This window comes from Canis lupus, chromosome 1, assembly GCF_003254725.2.
Source record: "Canis lupus dingo isolate Sandy chromosome 1, ASM325472v2, whole genome shotgun sequence".
Taxonomy (NCBI): domain Eukaryota; kingdom Metazoa; phylum Chordata; class Mammalia; order Carnivora; family Canidae; genus Canis; species Canis lupus.
The window spans coordinates 36,673,045-36,691,128 of record NC_064243.1 but is presented as its reverse complement, the minus strand read 5'-3'; the positions used below and the strand labels follow the sequence as shown (position 1 = coordinate 36,691,128).

Sequence of the window (18,084 nt, the reverse complement as noted above, 5' to 3'; positions counted from 1 at the left end):
ACTTCCATCTGCTTTTGCTTTAAATTTTCTTTCATAACCTGTCTAAACAGTTGTATTTCTGAAATAGTATTTTATCAGCTCAAAGGGTGCTAGACCTAGAAGGACCTTTGGAAATATCCTAGTACGGCAGAGTATTTTCCACCCAGCACATCTGAAGGATAGAACACACTTCTGTTAGTTATGAAGACTCTATGGATTTTAATTGCCGTGGTAAGGCAATGCATGGGAGTGCTGAGGAGAGGGGACAGACTTTTGACAGAATTTGAATGGGAAATGCATGTGTATGGTTTTAAAAACATACTTGAGAGATCTGGATATGCCTTCTCAAGGTGAGAATCTTAGACTGAAGGTAAAGCAAAATAGGAACAAATAAATTGCAGCTGTCTATAGAGGAACTAGAACTAGAGGCACAATTTTGTCTCTTGATCCAATACTTTTTCTTTGGTATGAAGTACCAGAAACTGATTTGTGGTGCTTTAATTCATAAAGACGTTTTTTGAAGTACATAGGATAGCTTGGTGGAAGTGAAAGGAAAACGGAACAATCAGATTTCAGAGCAGCAGGGCTGGATATTTGCCTCTGGGAATAGTCATTCTTTTACTAGCAGCATGAATCAGATCAGCAGTTCATGCGCCAGTCTGTTAATGGATCAAATTCAACCAACCTGAGGTCATTTTCCCATCCTTTGGCAGGAATGGTGTGGAGTATCTTGATGAGAGATACCACCAAATCTTCAGAAGGGTTTTCCTAATGAGAAAATTAGAGTGACGGAAGAACAGGTAGTGGGCAGCCAGAACAACATCTGTCCACTCCAGCTCTTCTTGAGAGAGGTCTCGTTCCAGCAGAGCTATAAATCCTGCTTTTTTGGTGTGTGACAGTCGGTCCTGGTGTAATTTCTGGCTGCCTCTGCAGTGGTCACAGGCAGAGATCTCTTCCCGAGCTCATGCCATTCTTCCATTTGGATCTTCCTTCTCCTGAGCCTCCAGTCATCAGATGGGATGGAGCACACAAAGGGAGGAAACATTCCTGGAAAGAAGCTTTATGGAAGGAAACATAACAGTGAACAAAAGCTGAACAAAAAACATTCAGCATTGAAGGGAAAAAAAAATTGTGGGAATTTACGCCAGCTCTTTTCTGTTTTCTCACGTAGGCATTTACTGAGGAGAGAGTGAGGAGAGTTGGAACCAGTGTACAGCAGATTAGAGGTAATTTAGAGGTTGCTGAATAGCCTGGAACACCCAGATGAAGGGCAGAAGTGTGCAAGGGCCAGGCCAGGTGCCTAAACAGTTGTCTCCTGGCTCTATTCTTCTTCCCATGAGAACTGAAGGAGGACAGAATCTGGAATGGAGAGGCGAGGGATTAAGGAGTAGCAAACTAATAGGGTTCTGAGGTGTGAATGTGGTTCACATTTGGATTGTGGGGTCAGAATGGAAGGCAGCACCTAACGCCAATGAAGGAGGTTGGGGCACGGAACAACTGGGCACCTGGAAGCTGTCATGTCGAAGGGCTACAGGGTTGTGACCACAGGGAAGACTTTCAGTTTGCCAGATACAGGCATGAAGTCTGGGTGCAGCTGATTCCTGAGTATGGCTAAGGTGAAACGAGTGCAAAGTGATGGGACAGGAGCAAAGACTAAACTGAGAAAAAAGTCACACTCTGTCTCTCTCTCTCTCTCTCTCTCTTTTTAAAAAGATTTTATTTATTCATGAGAGACAGAGAGAGGCAGAGACAGAGGCAGAGGAAGAAGCGGCTCCCTGCAGGGAGCCCAATGCGGGACTTGATCCCAGGACCCTGGGATCATAACCTGAGCCAAAGGCAGATGCTCAACCACTGAGCCACCCAGGCGTCCCAAAAGTCACTCTCTTGGGTTTAAGAAAATATCTGAGTAATATGAATATAACATGGAGTAATGATAAGTGATTGCCTTGAGTTGCACTTAGAGTCAAATTATATTGGAGCCTCAGCCAGAAAATCCATCCTGTAGTTCTCTTTTGGGAAGGTTATTCTTTTACCTGCATAGATGAATGTACTATGCTAGGAGAAACACACTAACTGAAGAGAATTTAGCCTCCGAGCCTGACTAACTCAGTACTCCATTTTTCAAAAGCTATAAAATGGTAGAAAACTGACAGGCCAAGTACTTGGAATGCTGAAGGGTCAAGGCATTTGTGAGACTGACAGTTTTTAGAGTCATATTCCTTGGCATGAGATGCAAAAGTATGTTTTTCTGCATGAAGCACAGCCATACAGTTTTATAGACTACTTTAGAATTTGATACTATTGAAAACCAGGATAGTAACACAAGCTTGAAACGCTAAGTAGGAGCCAGCTAAGGAGAAAGCCAAATTGAAATAAGTGAAGAGCAACTAAAACCTCTGGGAAACCTTATCTAAACTCCAGACTGCGCACCCCCTCTGATGAGCTGCCTAAGCTTGGTTGGAAATGCCAACCCAGTCTTAAAATTGCCTCAGCCAACAGGCAGCCTACTTAGCCAGGAGAGCGATTTCAGCCTTTAGGGGAAGAGGCTCAATTCCTCAACAGAGGAAATTTTTCTGTCCTCTAAACACCCTGTAGAAACTCTTCTAATAGATTTTTTTTTAATTGTTTCACCTTTTCTTGTAAAAAATGCATTTAACTCTGGTTTGGTTCACAACCTTGGGAATTTTCTGGGTGAAATCCAAAACTGGTCCCCCTACCAGGAGGGCAAGGAGAGATCTAAGAAAAAGCAGGCTACTCCAGCTTTGCCGGTGGCAGTTTTTAATAAGCAAGGGAACTTACATACAAGGCTTGTCCTGGGTAACAACAAAATGAGTAGATCTCCATGCCCACCCGCCAGATTCTTAAAATTCACAGAGAGGCCTTAATGGGGTTTAGTCACATATACCATCCAGATGGTCTCAACAACATCTTACTCTCTCAAGGCTGTGTCCTTTGGCAGCTCCCACTGTGGGAATGATGGGCAGACGGTACATTTGGAGGACAGAGGAGGAAGTGAGAAGCCTTTAAGTGCCTGGGTCCAGTTTGAGGTTCAATTTGCGATCACATCCTCTGGATGACCAGTGCTTATAATCTTAAATGCCCTTCTCTTTTGTAATGTGCCCTGAGCTGTAGCAAGGGGTTTACTAGCATGGAGGTAGTTGGTTTTGTGGCTACCTGGCTGTATTGGAGGTGGAAACCATAGCAACAATTTAGGCACATGTAAGAGAAGCAGATTAAGATGATTCTCAAAAAAAACATTTTTTTCCCCACCAACAGCCATTGATTCACTAAGTCCCCTAGGCTGGGGCTGAATCACTCAGGGCATTCACTTGTGTTTTTATGTGATTTAATAAAAATGATATTTTAGCAGACTTATCAGATATGAACATATAGGTTTTTTTTGGATAATGGCACAGGTGCTTCCTTGCAAGGCAATAATAATATCCCGGACCATCCCTATTTTAGAGGACAACATTTTTCATTAGAGACATTTCAGTGTTTGATAAGGACAGGCTTTGCCAGCTATCATTTAGGGTTTTTGGATAGATTTAGTAAGGAGATATATATATATATATATATATATATATCCTTATATTATATGATATGATCTCCTTATATGATATGATATAATATATAATAACTACATATTGATGATTATTATATTAATAATTATTTTAAAAAATCTGTTGCTTTAATCTTCTCTCTCTCTTTCCATTAACCCTGCTGCTTGCAGATTACAGGGGAGATAGGACCTTCATTCAATGACATGTTCTTTTGCTTAGTCTTGCACATCATGACCTTTGAAATGTGACCCCATCACTGTTTATTCTACGAGGGTATCCATGTATGGTACTTGGCCTCTTTACTCTCCTAATAGTGGCAGTCTGACTTGCACAGTGACAGGAGGAAGCTTGGGTTAGGCCAGTTGAAGAGTCCACACAAGCCAAGGCGTATTTAGAACCCTCACTTGCAGGGAGGGAGCTAATATAATTACTAGTGGATGGCCCCAGACTTCTTCAGCAGTTGCCTTGGGCATGGTTTAGAAGACACAGGGCATGCTATTACTGTATTAATCCAGTCACTGTGTTTTAAGGGCAATCCAGTATCCTTGGCAATATGCCATTGCATCCACGCACTGTGGTGACCACTCTTTCTCTGTATCCAATCTGCTGTATATGATGATGAGTCAGTTGCTAGGGCTCATACCCCACTTAGAGTATCAGCTTTCTAATTGCCAGAGAGAGTTGGTACCTTATGAGCAGGGACATGGAAAACAATGAGGTCTGCCTCAGGCTCTTATAGATGAACTCAAATACCTTTTTACATTTTGACCCAACAAGGACTTATTTCTGATCATCCATTTTTTGACTTCCCATTGTCTGAGCCATAGGGCTAATGCCTTTAGAATAGTCCAAATGTTAGTGCGAAGTGTTAACAGCCAGGGCTCATGAGTGATCACCAATCAAACTGCTCTGTTTCTGGTTATTCCTGTCTCCATCCAGATGGTGCTGGATAACAACTGTAGTTCATGTGGACAGATTGTCTCAATAGACCAATCTATACATCAGGCATCTGTGGGAATTTCCTGTGTTCCCTGTCTGCAGGTCACAGGTGCCACAAGAGAAACAGGAGCATTTAGAAGATCTACATACTCTATGGGCTTAGGAGTATCTGCAATTTTAGAGACAGTGGGTTGGTGGACAGGGTTTTCCTCTATTGCAAATAAGCATGCCACTTAGTAAAAGTGGGGGTTTGAGCCATGACAGAGATTGGTCCATGGGATGTAGTTTTAATCCACCCCTTGTTAGAAAAGGAAGTTCTTACCATGATATGCCATTCTTTTGTAAGGGGGAGGCTATACCTGGAGGAGCACTATGTGCACTGTTAGGAGGTGTTGGTGGTATGTTGGGTTTCTTCTCCCTTCTGGAACTGGGACCAAGATTCTGAGGGTATTATCTCTTTCTGTTGTCTCTGTCAGCCCAATCAATACCTTTCAGAGTCATAGACACATCTAATTCCAATGGGAACCCTACCTGGGAGATGCCCAGAGTTTTAGTCTGTTTCACTGGTATTTCTGCCTTTGCAGAGGTGGCTTGCCACTGTGATACCCAGTCTACACTTGCTCTTTCTTTACCGGACAGTATAAGGGATGGAGGCACTGTGCCAAGTGAGGAATAAAAGGCTTCCAAACACTCAAATCCCAATAAAGGCTTACAACCATTTCATGTTTTTAGGGGTTGGATAGGCTTGTGCCTCAATACAATAAGAGCCTCTGGGATAATGCACATATTGCCTGACCAAACAACTCCTCAAAACTCCCAGGGCCTGGGCCCTTAATTTTCTGTGAGTTCACTATCTATTCTTATTCTCTTACAGATGTTCCAGCAAAGTCTGCAGTGTCTTGTAGCAGAAGCAAGTCTTCAAATGTTAACATTTTTTTTTGTTAATGTAATGGGCCCATTTTACTTATGTGGGATGGTAGCCAGTGACGAGTCTCTGGCTACTATCCCATGACATATGGTGAGGCTGTGTAAGTAAACTTGGGGAGTACTCGAAAGGTCCATTGTTGCCTCTCCCATGTGAAGGCAAACTGATCTTATAACTTAGTGGCCAGAAGTGTATTGAAAAAGGCATTTGCTAAGTACAGCACAACATGGTGTACTCTTAGGACCATAACCGAAGTATTTAGGATGGTGGCAATGTTGGGCACAGCCACATAGATGGATGCATTACCTTGTTTAATTCTTGGTAGTCCACTGTTAATCTGCGTTGAGCCATCTAGCTTCTTACTGGCCATAATGGCCTATTGAAGGCACTATGGGCAAAGTATATAATACCCACTGGATGTAGTTCTTGGATAGTTTCTCCTATCTCCTTTACACCTCCCATGCAATTTTTATTGTTTGACAATTACAGTTCTTTGCAGGGATGGCACGGTTATTGGTTCCCAGGTGCATTTCCCCTTAGCACTGGTTTGATTATTCTAACCTGCAGGTGGAATTCACTAATAGAGGTTTGCAGAGTTTGACCTGTAGGATATCAGTGCCCAATATTCTCTCTGGTATTGGAGAGATAAAATCTTCATGTTATTGGGAATGGTGGGAAGAATGCCCAGTTTACCATGTCAAAAGGACCTTCCTGACCATAACTATTTTTCCCACATAACCATCAATGATGCTGAGGGGGCCAGAAAACTTGTAAGGGTTACCATGTATTAGAGTACATTTGGCTTGAATATCCACCAGGACGGTCACTTTTTCATTGTTTCTGGAGGGCCAATGAATAGTGAACTCAACATGAGGCTTCTGATTGCCTCCCCTCTGATGGCCTTCACCTAGAGTCAGTTTTGACCTGCATCTTATACCCAGGGCGTGGGAAACATCCACTCTGAATAGGACTGTATCCCTAGGGTTTCTGCTGGAGCAGTCAGGGCATCAGTGACAGTAGGAACAGATAAGGCAGGTCTGAACTATTGTTCAGATTTTTAAAGCTTTCCATGGACCCACCAACACAGTGTTAAGTTATTGATCTGTCTGTTCAAGTGGGGTCCCCATAGCAATGAGGTCAAACCACATTTGCTTCCAGATTATCTTTACTGGCTTATTTTTACAACCAATTGGGATAGCCTTTTGGCCTTCTGAGTTCTCTCTTTATTTTGGGTCTTTCCCACTGCCCATACCTGTTTCTGGGATTCATCAGTTTCCTCCAGATCAGCAATGGATCAGCCCAACATCAGAAATACCTTGTCCCATGGATGTGCTCAGCATGGATATCAGCATCCCATACCAGGTGCTGGGACAGAACAGAGTCTTTCATTCCTGCAGTGAATGTGGCTGGATCAAGGCCTTCAAAGACAGGGGCCTGTCTCATTCTCAGCTCCCTAAGAATTTGGCATAACTCCTCAGTAGATTTCTAGGGACCCGCATGTCCAGGGAGTTCCCCCTCATTGGGCCAAGCCACCCTGTAGGCCAGGATAATCCAATTTAGAAGGGAATGAGTAGCTTGAACCCTCTGAGTGCTATGTACGCACTGTCAGAGGGCATTGCATGTGGTGATATTACTCGTTTTCTTTGTTCTCTGCCAGGTCAGAGAAATGTCACCTCCTCCCCAATGTAGAAGCCTGGCTATTGTGCAGCCATGCATTTCCCTTCTCCACCATAGTGTGCTCTGCACAGTGCCTTAAACAAGTGCATTAGACAGGCTGGTATTTTTAGGGCATCCCCATACTCCTTCAGTGGTCCACAGGCATCTAACATATGGGCCGCCCCTTCCCACATAAAGGTCAATGGCCAACTTGGGATTTCCCTGGCAGATGCCTCTCTCAAGGCCCATTTCTTTGGTCGCCTGGCTGACTCACTAATTATTAGTTTGCAACCTCAGGAGCCTCCCAGGTAGAATCTAAAACTGGCCCATGTGCAAAGATAACAGAGAGCAACCTAAGGAAAGGCAGTCCACTCCAGATTGATAGATGGTAGGTTTAATAAGCATGGGAATTGACTCATGAGTCTTGTCTTAGGCGACCCCAGGATGAGTAGATATCCAAGCTCCTCTAGCAGCATCTTAAAAGTTTATGAAAATGCTGAAACTGGATTCAGACACCATACACAGTCCAGATGGTCTTAACAACACCTTACTCTCTCAAGGTTGTATCCTTGGGCAGCTCCTACTGTGGAAACAGAGGGTGGAGGATGCATTCCAAGGACGGAGGGAGTGAAGAGCCTCTAATTGCCCAAACAAGCTCTCAAGTCTACTAGTGGTCATGACATCTTGATTACCCTCTCCAATATCTGATAATAGAGTAACAATTTTTAAAAAATGAAGAAATCAATTTATATTTCCTAGAACCCTTAAACATAAATCACCTTCATACTATTATTGGTTTGCTTATTTTGTAACAAATCACCTACATTTTAATAACAAGAATAAAAGCACATCCTGTAATGCTCTCAACTTGTAAGTAAAAGCATTTGAAACAGTTTTCCCTCAGGAAATACATGACAACTTACTCTAAAATAGAAACACCCTTGTCTAGCCTAAAGACAGGCCATGTGCAAACTCTTCCTGTAGCGGTAACACTCAGCTGTCTGTGATCTCCCAACATTATCCTCATCTTTCAGGCTTTCTGCCATCTCTGTATTTATCTGCTGGGCTTTTCATTCCTGCAAGTCATTGGCACTCCTATTGCTCAATATGTTCTACTTCTGGGTAATAGGAAAAATTCATGAAAACTGGAGCTGTTTTTATAATCCTTTATAAAAACAAAAGCTAGTTAGTAGTGGTCAAGTTTTCATGAGAAAAAGCACTGAGGAAAGTCTAAGTTATGAAATGGGGCATCATCTAGTGTAGTCCCGATGGTCACACTTTAGTATTATCACAAATGTTGGAAAATTGACTTCATTTTGCGCTAACATCAAATCTACATTAAGAACAACAACTGCAGGGCAGCCCGGGTGGCTCAGCGGTTTAGCACTGCCCAGGGCCTGATCCTGGAGACCCGGGATCAAGTCCCACGTTGGGCAACCTGTGAGGACCCTGCTTCTCCCTCTGCCTGTGCCTGTGCCTCTCTTTCTCTGTCTCTGTGTCTCTCATGAATATATAAATAAAATATTAAAAAAAGAATAACAACTGCAGACCTTCAGAAGGATGGATATCGTGTCTTAGAATCATGCATTGATGTGGGAAGAAAACAGGAACTCATGTAGGTCTCTAAGCTGGGGGTGTTAGATTACTCCTTTCATTGGCAATTGCAGTGATGGACACCCTCATTCAGAGATCAGGGTCAAGACACTGATTTCAAGATCTGCAGCTGGGATTGGGTGGTGATGGAACTTGACTACAGGACACAGAGCAAAGCAGAACTACAGTCTTTGTTCTGGAGTAAGGCAGGCCTGATAGGTAAAGGACCTGGTCAAGTCTGAGGGAGAAGGTGGAGAACAAGAATGGTAACCAAATCAACAGCTTTGTAGTTAGGGTCAGAAAAGCATGAACAAATGGGCTTAGGAGGCGGAGATTTACCTGAGCAAGAGAACTCAGGGGGTGCAGCTTTCTATGGAGAACAGAGCTTGTGGGAGGCAGGACAGCTATTATGTGCTCTGAGAGGTTCAATCATAAGCAGAATAGTCATAATCATTGCAGATGCATTTTTAGACTCAAATAAGATAATGTACACAACTATTTTTAAAGTGTGACACAAATCAGAGGTGTCATTATTGTCATTAACATTATTATCACCATCATAAAGCCCTAAACATCTAAAAGTCTGTATGCTAGAAAAGATTAAAAAGAAATGATAGGAACCTGATTCTTCACCCAACTATTTAGATGCTAAATATCAGGCAGAGTTAGAACTGGAAGTAAAAGGATTTAACTACTGTATGCAAAACCTAAATTAAAAATGTATCTCATGTACAAGTTTAGGGGAAATTTATATTCATCGTGGCAAGCTAAGGTAGGTGCATCTGTGGACCTAACATGTCAAAAATTGTCAGAGTGAAACAAGTGGTCCTTCTGTGAACAATGTGGGAAGACCTCACAGATGAGAAGAGATTTCAGAATTTCTTTGAACTTTACAGAAGCCAGCTTTACGGTCTAAGTGAAAACCTGCACATTGTCAAGTCACATATTTTAACATAGTGAACATTCTTTATTTCTTTTGATGCGTTCTGTCCTGACCGATAAAAGTGAAACTCCCTGAAGACAGCCCTTAAATTCCCTGATCTTGTAAGCCAAGAAAAGTGCTAAATACTCTGCAGGTATTTGATTTAGTGAGCGCTTGGTGATTACGACTGAAGGAACAGTAGTCAGCGCGTGTCCCAGTTTTGACAAAGGAGAGAGCCTAAATGGAGTGGGTGGGCAGAATGATAGGAAACAGAAGACAAACTAGGACATGGGAAAAGGAAAGGAGCCAAATGAGGCTTTTGAAAAATGGTTTAAAGAATAATTGTGTAGATCTGTAGGAAGCCACCATAGAACTTTCTAAAATGAGACACATAAGAAAAAACAAATGGCTGAAAAAAATGGAGATGATGACAATCGGTTGGGCAGAGAAAGGGGTAGGGTATTTGCAAAGGTGGGAAATCCAACAGGGAGAAATTGTGGGATAGCCTAGGGGTTGGGAAGAAAGTGTTGTTCAGGGGACATCCAAGTGGAATTTGCAGAGCAAAGTGTAGAGAAGAGGACGAGAGTGAAGGGTGGTATTTGTGTAAGAGGATGTGAAAGCAGGACTCTCTGTTTCAGTTTTGGTTGAAGACTCAAAGGAGGGAAAAGCAGAGGTGCTAAGTATGAGTACTCCTTTAGTATTTCAGGGTATCCTCTACATAGAAACTATACAGAGGGGAAAACGAAAGAAAAAACTCTAAGGGTATTTAGGAAGTTGATATTACAAAGATGGCAGACTAGTTTTGGAGAAGTTTCTTCAGAAGCAGCTGATTGAGTGCCATGATATCCTTTACCACCCCATTCCTACCCTGGTTTGTGAGGTACAGAGACTGGTACCAGTCCCACATCTAAAAGCCAACAGGCAAGACTGTAGCTGGCCAGCTGCTCAGGACAGCAGAGCTGAATGGGCTGCTTTGGGAGTGGCTGTACTTGTATGAAGGTGGAATTATGGACAGTGTTGGCCTGGAGTTATTTTGACCCCAGAGACTCTCCTGGAGGGCTTACGGAATTTGGGCAGGGTCAAGCCCAGATTGTGTCAGTGCCATAATCATGGCAATACTTACCAAGTAAAGCCTTCCTGGTTTTCCAGTCCTCTCTCCTACTCAATCCATTTCTAGAGAGAAGAAAAAGGCTATCAGAGAAAGGGGGGTGAAGAGAGGAGTATAAGGAAGGGAAATAAAGGGCTGCCTAAGCAGCCCACCATCCCTGTCTCTTTCAGATCCAGGAGAAGAAAGTAAGTGAGCCAGTCCAGTAGTGAGAAGTTTTTCAACTGAAAGCCTTATAACTTATAACTTATAACTATGGCCAATAGAAGTCTACAGGGGCAATATTAGTTTCAATATAAGGAAGGACATTTAAAAAATTGAATATATTTGGCATATAACACTATTTAAATTTAAGGTGTGCAATGTGTTAATTTGATGCATTTATATATTATAATATGATTGCCAGTGTAATGAAATTCAGCACCTCTGTCATGTTATGTAATTATCCTTTCTTTTTAGAGGATGGGATAATTATATTTTAGTCTTTTAGCAAGTTTGATGATTATAGTATAATATTTTTTTCTATATTAATTATACTGTGCATTAGATCTCTACGACTTATTTACTATTTTGTTTTCTTAAACAACATCAACCTTCTCCCTCCACCCCTCATACCTTGGTAACCACTATTTTAGTCTCTTTTTACAAGTTTGACTTTTTATTATTTATTTATTTTTAAGATTTTATTTACTTGAGACAGAGCATGAGCATGGGGGAGAGGGGGAAGCAGGCTCCTAGCTGAGTGGGGAGCCTAATGTGGAACTCCATTCCAGGACCCTGAGATCATGACCTGATCTGAAGGCAGACGCTTACCCAACTGAGCCATCCCCAAGTCTGACTTTTTTAGATTCCATATGTGAGTGATTAATGTCACACAGTACTTGTCTTTCAATGTCTGACATATCTCACTTAGTATAATGTGCTCAAGATCAATCCATGTTGTCACATATGTCAAGATGTCCTCCCTTCCCATGGCTAAATAATATCCTGTGTGTGTGTGTACCACATCTCTTAGTAAAATGTCAAAATCAGGATTCAGTGAATTCTACTTCATGAGGAGTTCCTCAGCATTTCTAGAATGGTTGCAGTATCACAGAGTGCTTAAAGGAGATGATACTGTGAAGATAGAGATATTGTGGAGGTGATTCTAGCATGAGGTAGATGTTGGACCCCATGTCTCTTTACTTTATTTGCTATTAAGATTCTGTGAATCTTCTCACAACTTCTCAGACTTTATTCCTGACTTCCTTCAAGTGCCAGATTTAACTTTACAGAGAATGGTGATAATTTCAAACGACATAATTAAAATTTAAGTTTTCATTATATAAAGTTGTCATAAGCCTTTAATGGCCCTCATGAATGCTTTTGAAAATAATTTGGCTTATTCTTTGCTCTTGGCTGGGAGTCATGCTCTGAAATATAGCCAGGCGGCTAAGTCTTCATGAGGTTTTCTCCTTGACTTCCAAGGTCTCTCCAGACAGTCTCTGTTTTTAGCAGCATCATTGCATTGAACTCATCCAGTGTAGTGACCTTCCAACTGAGAATTGTTCATCAATGATGCACTGCATTGTTCTTATGCTTTTCCTTTTACCCAGTCACTGTTGATTTCACCACCCTTAGTCAAACAGAAAACTGATAAGACATAAAGAGCAAACCCTGGCATTTGTCTGCATATTCAAATTACCACAGAATCCTATGTGTCTGCTAAGGTGGAAGGAACTGGTGAAGTCAAAGCAGGACTCCGAACAGTGCCCCAGGGGAGCCAGGCCGCACAAGACCCTAGATGCCTTTCCTTCCTTTTGTTGCCATAGCAACAGTCACAGGCAAATCTCAGGGCCTATTGTGAAAACACATTTCCTTGCATCCTATAACTATGACGAGTACGACAGGATGCTCATTTATTTAACATGACAATTCTGACAGAAGTTCTACATTGCTCTCTACTGATACAGGCAATGGGGTGGATGAGAAATGAACAAGAATCCAAGCCTCCATCAACTTGTTGAATTCCTCAGCAAATATATTCTGAGTTCTTATTATGTCTTGAGTAGAGTTCTGGGCTCCATGGGAGAGGCAAATAGAAATGAGACCATGCTACCCTATACTTTACAAGGTTATAATCTAATTAAGGGGTCAAAATCAAACCAGTGTTCAAGAACAATGCTAAGGTTATTGGAATTCAGTAAAAGGAAATAATTAATTCGTTTTTTTAATCTACAGAATCAGTTGAAATGCCACATATTATACTCACCCACTCTTTTTTTCCTCTTCTCTTTGATATCCTTGCTTTTGATTCAATAGGCTTTTGTAAGATGACTATGACATCTCAGATCCATCTATTAAGGATATTTGTCAAGAGTGTGTATATTATATGTACTTTGATTTTCAACTATGTACTGATTCAAAATTATGTTTATTCTATGTATAATCTTAAATAATATGTGCATATGAGCATTGCCAAGGTAAGGATAACATTTTTTATTAGACCAACACTGTACCTGGAAAGGTGTTTTTGGAGGTTGCATCCTCTCCTCGTTCTACTTCTGTTGTCAGAGACCCAGGATGTTTAAGGCCCAGGATGTTACAGACATGAATTCAAACATCAACTTTATTACATACTAATTGTATATTCTTGGAATGTTTGTACCCTCTTTGAGTTTTAATATAAAGTAACGTATAAATCATTGGCATTTGTGGGTCAATGATTTTTGTACCTGGGTGATGGTATAGGGGGTTTCATTGTACCATTGTTTATGATTGAAATTTTCATATTGAAATATTTTTAAATGCCTAGCACGTGCAGTATTGTATGTTCTAATGTGTTTTGAACACTCTCACATACCATCTCTTTCCCTCTCCAAAATTAATTGGTTTCCTCTTATGATCTCCATCACACTGATCACCTGTACCAATATTATAAAACTGATCATCTTTTGCCTGCAAGTGGCATTAGCACTGTCAAGTATTTTTGGCTCAGCTCTTTGTATAATCAGATATTTAGTAAATATATTTTAATAATGATTGTTTTTTTTAAAGATTTTATTTATTTATTCATGAGAGACAGAGAGAGAGGCAGAGATACAAGCAGGCTCCATGCAGGGAGCCCGATGACTCCACTGAGCCACCCGGGCATCCCAATAATGATTGTTTTATCTTTAAATTAGTCAAGTCATGATGCCAGGAACAGTACCAAGGAAAACTGGTTATATTTGTGGTTTTCATATATAAGTTCAGAAATGAACTTATTGAGAAATGTATATTTTCATCTTAGAAAGAGCTGGGATCGGGATCCCTGGGTGGCGCAGCGGTTTAGCGCCTGCCTTTGGCCCAGGGCGCGATTCTGGAGACCCAGGATCGAATCCCACGTCAGGCTCCCGGTGCATGGAGCCTGCTTCTCCCTCTGCCTATGTCTCTGCCTCTCTCTCTCTCTCACTGTGTGCCTATCATAAAAATAAATAAAGAATTAAAAAAAAAAAAAGAGCTGGGATCTTTCATACTGATGAGCCCGGAGCACTGGTCACTGATAAGTATCCTCAGTCAAGTTACAATAGCCCTTCTGGCCCCAGTTCAGAATTGGTGAACACTAGTATTCACGTTGCTGAGTCCATAGCATATGTTTTCACAGAGGAAATGTAAGTAATTGTCATGACCTCACCAGTTCATGAAGTAGTTTAAAAATTCCTCATTTCGGGCAGCCCAGGTGGCTCAGTGGTTTAGCGCTGCCTTCGGCCCAGGTCGTGATCCTGGAGACCTGGGATTGAGTCCCATGTCGGGCTCCTTGCATGGAGCCTGCTTCTCCCTCTGCCTGTGTCTCTGCCTCTCTCTCTCTGTGTGTGTCTTTCTTGAATAAATAAATAAAATCTTAAAAAATAAATTCCTCATTTCTCCCCTCTGTTAGCTAGGCTGCCATTTTATTTGACTATTGAGTTTAAATTGTGAGGTCATTAAAGAGAACAGGTCAGCCTGTATCTGTGTGTAATATGCTAATTCATAACAAGAGTTATTTTTTGTGGACCAGCTGCTTTCTAAAAATTCAGGGGTGTGGCTGGAGAGAGTCACAGATGATAACAAATGCTGCAAATGGAAACAAAGTTGTAACATATGTTTTTTTATTTGCTTTGTATTTCATCTCAGACCCATTCTGTCTAAACAGGAATCCAAGCTCTCAAAACTAACGTTTCTGGTTTTTACCATTAGCACCCTCATTCTCTAGATTATTTGAGTTTGAAGACATGGAGTCAACAATGGTTCTCCTCAGGCATTGTCCAACACTAACCGTTGTTCATTCTTGTTCCAAAATGTCCCTGAGACTCCAAGTTTAGGTCTTTATCCTTCCAAATTTAAAAAATTCCAACGGCTCCCTTACTACCTTACTCTAATACATTTTTTTACTACCAGCTTAATTTTACTGTGTTAATTTCATTATGTTAGTTGCATGCTTTTCTCTTGCCTGCAAGGATTAAATCCCAGTTCCCAATTTGGCCCTTACTGTGTTCTAATTTCCCATCATTCATCTTTAGGAATACTCAGACACATTATACTCAGTCATCCTTGGTTTTTTACATTATTCAGAAAAGCTCTTGTTGTTCACATTTTCTTTTCTCCTCACATTTACAAATCCTGCCATTCCAAATCTATGCCACTTCATCCTTTAGGTTTTCTCTGCAATACCAAACTGTATTGATCTCTCTTTTGACTCTTCTGTAGCATTGTCTCACAATAACTCCCATTTGGTAACCAGTTGCATTATTGTTTTGTTTTCTAGGTTTATGTGATAACAATTATCCAAGATAGCTCCCAATATCTATAGTCTTGTGTTCAACTTCCACATTGAATCAGAGCTTTGTGACTAAGTGTATGAAGAAAGTGATATTGTTTGACATCCAGACTAGATCATAAAAGATATTGCAACTCTAAACTTCTCTCTTGGATCACATACTTGGAAGAAATGTCATAAGAATACTCAAGCAGCCCTGTAGAGAGGCCAAAATGGATACATACTGATTTACTACTATCAACTTGCCAGCCTTATGTGTGAGTCACCCAAGAAATGGATCCTCCAGCCATCTTTTAGACAAGAAGGACAACCACATGAGAGGTTTGAGTCATAACTGTCCAGTGCAGCCCCTTTCAAACTGCTGACTCACAGAAATTGAGAAATATTATAAATGATTATTATTTTTTAAGCCACAAAGTCTTGAGGTGATTCTTTAAATAATAAATGGAAAAATAATAGTGTATTACTTGCTTCTCAACTGCATTGCAAACTCCTCCAGCATAGAACATTTGTTAGAAATCTTAAAATCCAGGCTATTATTCAGATACCATTCAACACTATAGCAAAATTAGATATTGCATTTAGAATTAGAGAAGGAGCCATCATTTACTGAATGTCTACTAAGGGAATTTACATATGCATGAGCTTTATATACATGGAAATGGCTACATACATAGATATAGAACAAGATGTTCTTTAAAGACATAAAACACTGTACCCAAGCTGCAAAGTTATGAAGTCAAATTTTCTCTTTCTTTTATCATCATTTCCCAGGCTTTTTTAAAAAGTAAGATGATGATTTTGAGAGCATTTAATAAGCTACAGAGTGTTCTGTAGACATAAGGCATTATGGCTTGCATCTATTTCTTTCTCTATTGAGTGCTTTAAAGGAATGCTTTGATACTTCTACTCTGGTGTTTATTTTGCTTTGCTAAGACTAGAATTAGACTTTTCCTTGTGATACAAACATCTCAAGTAAATGGCAAAAGAAAGTACTTTGGTATTGCATTGTCTCTCTTGCTATGTGCCTAATGAGTGTTTGTTAAAAATTACATCAGTTGAAGTCTCTGAAGGGAAGAGATGGCCCACTGAGATGGGTAATGGATGAAAGTTTAACCGGGTTAAGGGAAATGAAAGGAAAGATATGGACCCCAGAGAGTGTAATGAAACTGCAGGAGAAGGCTGGCCAACAACTATGCGTCTTGGTAGAGAATGAAGCCAACTGGATTTAACCTTGTAATGAGGGACCAGAGGGAATTAGTTCTTTGACTTTACCCTCCTTGTACATTTTGCTCTCCTGTCCATGCTTTCATACTGGCTGACTGCACCCCAAAACCAGAGTAAAGAAGCTGGGGGATGATGTTTATACTGGTCATCTTTCTGGGGCACAGAGGAGGATGGAGAATAGTAGATAATTAATTGAAGAACAATGGAAAATATACAATGGAAAATATCCAATAATTGCTACAAAGTGTAGCATTATTTATATAATAGCAAAATAACCCATCTTCAACAGCTTATGGTAGGCAGGAAAACCAGAGATTTATTTGAAGGGACAGCTAGACACAAAGCTTTATATCAGGCAGGGTTATGCCCTCAACTAGTAGCTGGAGTCTTTTTGTTAATGAGAAAAAGTCCTTTAAGTTTGAAAAGGAATATTGAATATATAACTATGCTAATGGCATTGCCATTGAAACTGGTTGGATCTAACTTCCTAGCTACTTAGCTATGTAAATGTGACCTACCTAGAAAATACTGAAAAACCACCTAGAATCAAGCTTCAGTCAAACGGATAGTATTTTTTTCTGTATCCATTTATAACTTCTTCATTTGATGACAACTTCTTTTAGAATAATTTTGGTAGTATTATTCCATGTCTGATATGCATGAAGGTTCATATTTTAGCCACTAACTTAACTCTAAAACATCTTTCAATTTGAACTATAAAATTTTTATAATGCCAGTAAAGGGAAATTCAGACTCATAACTTGAAAAAAAATCTGCTAACTGGCATTTTATTTTAACTCATGTGGTACTTCCATAATTTTAAATTGTGATAATCCCTCACAATTATAAAAAGCTGGTAATTTTCTCATATTTTGCCTAGGTGTGCAGAACTTTCAATATATATGCATTTATGCTGTAACTTTTTTTTTATTTGCTATCGTTATGTCAATGTGACACTATAAGCCTATAAAATATTCCTAATTATGTGACTGATTTTAGATACTCTTTGGGATTATATAGCCTCTGACAGGAGTTTCTTAGCTGCATGCTTGGACATCATATTTTACCTAAGACAGGTACTTTTCTCAATTTATTGTAAATGCCTAAGATTGCTCAAATTAAAGCAAATGTTTTAAATAATTTTATTGCATGTCAATTGTCTCGATGTACCAGGGCTAGGTTTATGAATATAGTTTCACCAGAAGAAAATCTCAGATGTCCTTTATCATCTGTATAACAGGTTTTTTCTCCCCTAGTTTTGGGTAGCTTTACTGTTAAACCAGGGACTGGTAGAATAGAGCCCTGGGTTCAGGCATGGATCTTGTTGGGCTCTGCACACTTTGCATTGACACTGGGCATGATTCCACTTTGCCCACACCTCACCCAGCTCCTCTCTGG

The 18,084-nt window shown here is 40.5% G+C and overlaps 1 protein-coding gene across 4 annotated transcripts in view; it reads left to right on the top strand.

Annotated features, from left to right (window-relative positions):
• The window catches only part of EPM2A (EPM2A glucan phosphatase, laforin), a 291,921-nt gene extending 274,109 nt beyond the window's left edge, over positions 1-17,812 (top strand). For 3 of the 4 annotated variants that reach the window (XR_004806485.2, XR_004806484.2, XR_004806487.2), the window contains one exon: positions 15,448-17,812. The gene's annotated coding sequence lies outside the window, so the exon portion shown is untranslated. The remainder of the gene's footprint in view (positions 1-15,447) is intronic. The other variant, XR_007412544.1, reaches the window with a different exon arrangement.
• Positions 17,813-18,084: the final 272 nt, after the last annotated feature.